The sequence below is a fragment of the Fukomys damarensis genome, unplaced genomic scaffold (genome assembly GCF_012274545.1).
Source record: "Fukomys damarensis isolate Sample0158 unplaced genomic scaffold, DMR_v1.0_HiC HiC_scaffold_18, whole genome shotgun sequence".
Taxonomy (NCBI): domain Eukaryota; kingdom Metazoa; phylum Chordata; class Mammalia; order Rodentia; family Bathyergidae; genus Fukomys; species Fukomys damarensis.
This window is the reverse complement of record NW_022900930.1, coordinates 7,666,197-7,674,085: the sequence shown is the minus strand read 5'-3', so window position 1 is coordinate 7,674,085 and position 7,889 is coordinate 7,666,197. Positions and strand designations below refer to the sequence as shown.

The window sequence follows — 7,889 nt, the reverse complement described above, 5'->3', positions numbered from 1 at the left end:
TTTTTTGTATCATTCTCTTAGTTTCCATTGCTTTGATTTCTGCTGTGATCTTTATAATATCCTCCCTTATATGAACTTTGGATTTTTCTTGCACTTCTTTTTCTAGGAGCCTATGATTCATTATTAGGTTGTTCATTTGAAATCGCTGTATTTTCCTAGTGTGGGCATTGACTGCTATGAATTTTCCAGTTAGAACTGCTTTCATTGTGTCCCATGGATTCCTGTATGTTGTATTGGCACTATCATTTATTTGTAAAAACTGACTAATTTCTTCGTTGATTTCCTCTGTGACCCACTGTTTGGGAGAGTGTTATTAATGTCCATGGATTTGTGACATTGTAATGGTTTCTTACGCTATCAATCCCCAGCTTATTTGCACTGTTGTCCGACAATATACATGGGATAACTTCAGTTCCTTTGCATTCACTGAAACATGTTGTATGAGCTAGTATGTGTTCTATTTTGGAGAATTACCCATGTGTAGCTGAAGAGAATGTTTACTCTGATTTTGTGGAGTGCAACACTCTGTAGACATCTATTAATTCCATTTCTTCAAAAGCTTAGTTCAGTTCTAGTATTTTAATGTTGGTTTTTTGTCTAGATGATCTATCTTTTTGTGATAGTGGGGTATTTATGTCCCACAGTACAATTAGTGATGTTAGTATTAGTATTAGTATTACCATTAGTATTAGTGCTTATTTGGATTTTTCATGTCCCTTAATATTTGTTTTATATAGTTGGGGGCATTAATATTTGGTTTGTATATATTTAGTATTGTCATCTTTTCCTCATGGATTGTTTTCTTTACAGGGATGTAGTGGCCTTCTTTGTCTCTTGCAATTCATTTTTGTTTGAAATTTATTTTTTGAATAAATAGCTACCCTGCTTTTTTCTGGGCTCCTGTTGCATGGAGAACTTGTTTTCCATCCTTTCACTTTCAGTCTGTGAGTTTCTTTTGCACAGAATTTTTCTTTTCCTATTTTCAAAGAATGTAAAGCCTTACTACCTATTGTGTTTGTTTTGTCTTTTTGTTTAGGAAAAGAGGAGCCTAGAAAGAATCTCTAGAAGAAATCCCCAGCACCCTGGAACCTGGTAATACTTGAAGCAAACCAGAGAAGCACTTGTGAGTTCTTTCTCTCCTTCCCTTATGAAAATAATTTTGATATTATCAGAGACCTCTTCTGTTCTAACACCATCTGGTTGCAGTTTTCTGACATAATGGCTGCTGTTTGCGTTTTATAGCTACTTATTCCTTACAGCACTTAGGGAAGTCCCACTGCTTGATGTAGTGAATTCTAGTACTCTCCAGTAGGGAGGAAAATGTTTGTGCATCTTGTCTCTGTGATGGAGAATTTCCTCTTTGTGTGGGATAGGTGGCTTTCATCTACATCCTATGCCATCCTATGCTATCTCCTAAATAATTACTATAGTTTAAGTATGATGGTGTTATTGTTACTGGTGCTTTGAGGAGGGTCCCTTGGAAGTCACCTGATGGGTCAGTACATCTGCTCGCTCCTCACTGAGATCTCATGTTTAATTTTTTTTCCACGGGAAATTTTACTTCCCAATGCTGTCAACCCATCATAAGAAATTCAGTCTCTTAATTTAAGTAGCTATTTTTGCATTATGTATTTTTGTATATAATAGTTTTAGGTATCTGGAATGTATCATTAACGTGAGTGGCTTCTATGTGACTTTGTGGACAGACTAGCAGGAAGATAACATAAATGTTGTGAAACAGAAATGTTAAGTGAATATAGGAATTTCTTCATTATTTATGCATTTCACTTCCAAGTATGGGATATGGATGTATTGGTCTGAGGATAAGTGTGTATGAAGAATTTAGCATAGATAATATCAACACAACTGTAATACATTTTCCTGTTAGATTCCAAACACCACCTGAAGATAATTTGGAAGGTGTAGCAGCAGAAAATTAAACCCTGTAAATGCTGTCTGGCAAATTAAAAGACATAATTGATTATATTAGCTTATTTAAGTGCTTCTAATTGCCAGAGATAGGATTTGTTTGGTATCGCTTTTCAACTTGCCAAGCAAAGTCTACACTATCAACAAGCAGGTACCAGATGCTGCCAAATGGCTCTTTTAAAATTTTCAACTCTCAGAAATTTGTCGTGTTGAACGTAGATGGGGTCCCTAATGCACACCTATTCTCCCGCACCCCAGCCAGCCATGTTAAACCCGCCTCCACATAGGGATTCTGTGGCCATTTGACTCACTGATTGGGTCATGTACGCTTTCTACTTAGAGACCCCTTAAACTGGGCTTCTGGTCAACATTAAATGATGTAATTCTCTCTTCTGGTTGCTCTGGGATGTAGGGAAACCACTGTTTTTAAAACAGCCCTAAGTACTCGTGGTTTGGACAGTTTTAGCACCATGGTAATCTGGCATTCTTTGGTAGCACTTTATTCTGTACTACAAGAGGGTGAGGCACTAGAAAATCACTCTGAATACATATTCCTGCTTACTCACAGAAACTTCTTAATCACAGAAACAAAGTACCTGGCGCTAGTAGGGAAGGTTATCAAAGGATGCTTTCAACCTCAGCCTTACTGAAGTGGAATTTATTTTCCGAATATTGAATCCCTCTGCCAATGAATCACTGTGTGCTTATTGGGCATATTTTATTCACACAGCACCTTTCCAGATGCTCCAGGGAAAGCAAAGAGGATAAGTTAAAGTTTTAGTCCACAAGGAGTTTACAACGTGTCCGAAGAGACTGTGCTTACCTTAAAATAGCTACAACCTAAGCCAGTTATTTGTAAGTGTCAGTAAACGTGCTTAAGGGATCTGTTCTAAATTGTGCTGCATTGTAAGTGTGAAGAAGGTAAGGACTTGTGTTTCTAGAGGTCAGCCTTGGTTTGCTCTCTGGTGTTGTCTTGGCATCTCTCCCAAGACAATTCAGCACATAAAGTTATTGCGCTTGATTGGTAAAAAAAATTTAAGTTCAATGAATGATGTCTTCACTCTTGTCCTTTTCCATCTGGGAAGGGGAACTCGAAATGATCCCTGGTACATATTCACCTGGCCAGCCTTCTATATTCAGCCTGCTACATCTTACTGGAAAATTGGAGCAGGGGAAGGCAGTGCCAACACAATTTTTAAGTAGTACTCTACAAGCTCTTGTATTTGTATGCTGCACCTAGTACTACACTTCCCCAACTCAAATAAAACTATGAATATGTAAGAATTTTGAAAAGCATAAATAATGATTATAGTTGGCATTTATGAGATGTATGTACCAAGTACTTGGCTAAGCATTTTGCATACACAATTTATTTTAGTCCTTATGCCAATTTTATGAAGTCAAGTATTATTTTTAGTATCACTACTTCGCAGATGTGGGGAGCACAGCTTTAAGGGGTTAAACTGCCTGCTCACTGTTAGCTACTAATGACTATGAGGAGCACAGGATTTTCAGGTCTGAGTGACAACGGAGCTCAAAATTCTCTGCCACAATTGCATACAGCCTCTTAGTGAGAATGTTCATTTCATGTGTAGAAGCATGCTGTTTCATGTTGCCTGTTGGGGCTCTCTCTGGTCCCATTTTACCTTAGTTCAGGACGTAGCAGGTCCCACTTCCGTGCTCCAGCCATGGAGGACAGATCTTTCCATGCTAGGACCAGCACCCTGCCTTGAGACGAAGAGCACTTTAACCTCTGACTTTGGGTTGATGGCTTGATTTATGATTCCCTTATGTTGGATGATTGTCTGTAGACCACACAAGCCTTCCTGGATCCTGTAGAATCCTGAAGTTTGGCTGTGCTTGAACATTTATTCCTTGGTTCCTCAACTGTGTTTGTCTTTGTCCTTCAGATACCTTTCTCTTGTTTAGCCCACTTTTTCTGCCATAGCAACATACCTGAAACTGATAAATTTATAAGGAATAGAGGTTTATTTTAACCATTTTTCCAGAGGCTGGGAAGTCCAACAGCATAACACTTGCTTCTGCGTGGCACCTGGTGAGGGACTTCCATGGTGGAGGGTGTCACACTAAGATCAAGTAAGTGTAGTAGCTTAGGCTTCTCCTCTTCTATGCCATTAGAAGCCTCACCCTCTGATCTCACCTAACCCTAAACACCTTCTGAGGGCCTTATCTCCAATTACCATTAATATATAAAGTTGGAGATTAAATTTCCAACACATGAATTTGGGGGCATGCATTCAAATCACAGCATCTCTCATCAGTAGTATATCACTGTGTGTTTCAATAGCCCACACTCCCTGGAATCTTGGGAAGGCTTCTTAACCAGACCCAACCCAGCTATGTGACTAACTGTCAGAATGGTCTGGATAAGTAAAATCTAATTTCTAAGTTGTCGTTTCTTCAAAGCTAAAATAGTTGGTAGTGTGTAGATATTTTTTAATACTTCGATATAGGTGAAACTTTTGTCACTGAGACCAAATACTGGATGCCTGCAACTCAACGGATGAGGTTTACTTTGGCTCATAGTTTCAGGGGGCTCAGTCTGTGGTGAGCTGGCTCCAAAGCAGAAACTGCATGGTTGAAGAGTATGGCACAAAAAAAGCTGTTCCACTCCCAGTACCCAGGAAGCAGGGGGCAAGAGAACCAGAGGATACAGTAGCCCCTCAGTCCAAGAAAGCAGAGGCCTCAGCAAGATGGACCAAGGATATAGTGCTAGGCAAGGCCTGGAGAGTGTTGAACGCTGAAGAAGCTGGAATTTGATGTCCATAGGTGACAGGGACAGCAAAGTCACACCTGCTGAAGTAGAATGGAGCTATTCAAATGCAAGCCCAGTTCCTTCTATCCTTCCACTCCATCTGAACTGCAGCCTATTAGGTGATACAATCCATAATTAGGGTCCCCTCATCCAGTTTGCTGGCCTATGTGCCCATCATCTCTGGAAACAGTTCCCAGAGACACTCAGAAGTGTGCTTTAGGAATCTCCTAGACATGTATTAATCTAGTCAAGTTGATGTCATTAACCATCAAAACTTATTAAAAAAACGTAATAGTTTTTTTTCTCTAAATGATTGTACTTTTATTTGTTACCTAATAGTATCCTAGGGCAAGGGTCTTGAACAATGCCCTTAGACATGTCCCAAGGCAAGAGGTGTGTGGCTGAGGCCTTAAGTTTTGGTCATTTTGATCTGCTCTAAGCTGCCTCTAAGGTCGGCTAAAAGGGGGTCTTAGCAGAGTGGAGCTGATGGGCTGGAACCAGAGCGTTTCCATTTGTTGCCACTGTGGTGAGGACATCCAGCCAGCTCAAAGAGCACCACTGTCTTCATATTTTCACTTCTTTCTTGTGCCCTTACAAAGGTCACTTCAGTTATATCCTAACACTGAAAGGACATTATCACTTGCCATGGTTCTGGGCTTCTGACAAACCTATTGATGCACCTTGTTACTTTTTGGGCTCGGTACCATGACCAGGGCCACTGGTTGCTCTGCTGTGTTTTCTTCCTGGCGTCCCTATCCCGGCAAATGAACCTACTTGGGTACAGATCCTGGTGCTTCCGTAACTTGAGCTTCTCCTTCTTGCAGGCCCTTGTTTATTGCTCATGTCTCTTAATTCCAGGATCCTCCATCTATCTGAAACCTTTGTGACAATGTAGCTGCCACTGTGGGTGACCTGAGTGGAAGTGGGAAGAAAGCAATTCCTTCTCTAGTGACCTGAGCAAGGCCCTCTCTCTTAGCCACATGTGGAGAATTGTTCTCATTATGACTATTTTAACGTAATAAATCTTTGAGCCTCACTAGTGATATAGAGCATAGCCTCATTAATTAAGGCTGCACTGCTTCAGAATCTAAGATACTTTGCTCACAGACCAAGCTGGAATTTACATTTCTTATATCTATGAAAAAAAGGTTCATTAAGTAAATCAATAAAGTTAGAGAGATTGCAGGAAGTCTGTTTAATCCAATTAAGAAAGCAAACTATTTTTAAGCACTTTGTAATACCATTGACATATAAACAATGCGCTCTTTACAAATGACTTTTATGTGTTCATTTTGGCATACTGAAGAACACCCATATCTGACAACTGTTTTTTTGAATGATCACTTCAACTAAAGGTATTTAACTGAAGATAATGAAACTGTTTTTAAAAATAGTCTGTAGTTGTGGCTTTTTCTATAATCTAGCAAATCAGTAAGGTATCAGTCAAGAGTGAATAGACCAGGGAATTGGCTTCGAGTTCTCCTCTTGACTCTGCCTGTGAACTTAGGCAAGCCATTTTCTTGGCATGAGCCCAGACATCCTCTTTTCAAAGGGGCTCTGAGAGGATTGAATAAAATAATGCACATAATATGCATCTCACTGCCCTAGACATAGAATAATAGCCAACAAAAAGCACCTATTTTGTCTTATTTAACCCAAGAGCAGAATCTGGGAAAATTGTTATTTTTCTCATTTTGTGCATAAGAAAACAAGGGCTCAAAAACATGGAATAACTTCTCCAGGTAGAAAGTGAGAGAGCTGAGATGTAAGTTTAGGGTGGTCTGGTTCTGTCAACCCTCCTGCCTTGGCAGTGTTCTGTGCGGTGACTAACAGTGGGAGAACCTCTGCCCTGTGCATTCCATGGGGACAGTGACACTGTTTGTTTGGCTTAATTTGTCTCGATGTATTATAAATCTGCTGCAGTTCATAACTGCATCTCCTTCCATTTTAGCCCAGCAGAAAGGATGGCACCCCTTCTCTGCTGTATTTATTTTTAACTTTTGGAGAAGGATTAACTTGGCAGTGAGAGGAAGGACAAAATGAAGGAAGCTGACATGGGCTTCTGAGTGATGGAGTAAATTGCTAGTATCTCTGAGGAAGGAAGAAGAAACTAGTCCTGCTGTCATGAAGGTACCAGGCCGATGTCAGCCACGTGCAAGTCCCACAGAGGACATCATCAGCTGCTGCTTTTAATGCTGAAGCCAGAACTTCCTGAATGATGGAAATCTGTTGTTGACAGAGGAAAGAAATATGGATTAAACCTATAACTATGTTTAGAGCATCAGGGATGAATTAGCCTAATTGGAATATTAGTCTCAGTTACAGAGAGTAATCACTACAGGCTCCTTCTGTTTTCATTAGAAATTTAATTAAGTTTGTCAATGTTTGGCTTTTCCAACCTTCATTTTCCAGACTCTGTCTCTGGACAGCTCTATTGTGTAAGGGAAGCTTTCTTTTGTTTTATTTCATTCTTCAGGAAGGGGTGGGGTTAGGCTGTCACCCAACAGAGGTGCTGTGATGGGAAGAAAGAAAGGGTCAGGGAGGCAGGAAGGCAGTTGTCCAAGGTTCTGGTCCTTCCTAGGCAAGTTCCATAGCTTCCAGCTCCCAAGCTGGTTCCCAGATACTCCTGCTGAGGTGTAAAGATGTGGCTGTTGCTGGAGGCACAGGGGTTTAGTGGGGTCCTCACAGTCTGCATCAGGGGCTAGGCATTTTCTATATCTGCTTGGGAGACTGCCAAAGTGTTTCTTTAGATGCCTCCAGGAAGGGCACAGAGATGGCCCTCCATGGTTCTGCAGTTAGGCATTGACAGGCTAATCTCTAGGAAAATCAGCAGCGTCAGCTAATCACACAGTGCCTGTGGCCACCATTTACAGGAGCAACTGTGCACAGCACAAGTGTTTATGAGGAAGAAGCCTTTTCTGTTCATTGCAACGTGGCCTTCCATCTCCTCTGTTTCTTCTCTTTTTCTTTCTTCTCTCTCTACCTCTCTCTCTCCATCTTATCTTGTTCTTCCTCCTACAGTTTTTGCAATTAGCTTAAGGTCTATGATGAATAAATGCCCTTTTGCTGGTTTTTCCTTCTTAGCACTACGCCTAGCCACTTCCACTATTATAGTTAAAACATTTTCCAAATTTATACATGATTAGCTTTTCCATATTTGTTTCCTCTATTTTCCATATATATA

At 40.4% G+C, this 7,889-nt stretch overlaps 1 long non-coding RNA gene across 1 annotated transcript in view; it reads left to right on the top strand.

Moving 5' to 3' along the window:
- The first annotated feature begins 1,040 nt into the window (after nucleotides 1-1,040).
- Nucleotides 1,041-7,889, top strand: part of LOC117286723 — a 186,175-nt gene continuing 179,326 nt past the window's right edge. The window contains exon 1 of the long non-coding RNA XR_004517847.1: nucleotides 1,041-1,123. This is a non-coding gene — a long non-coding RNA (uncharacterized LOC117286723). The remainder of the gene's footprint in view (nucleotides 1,124-7,889) is intronic.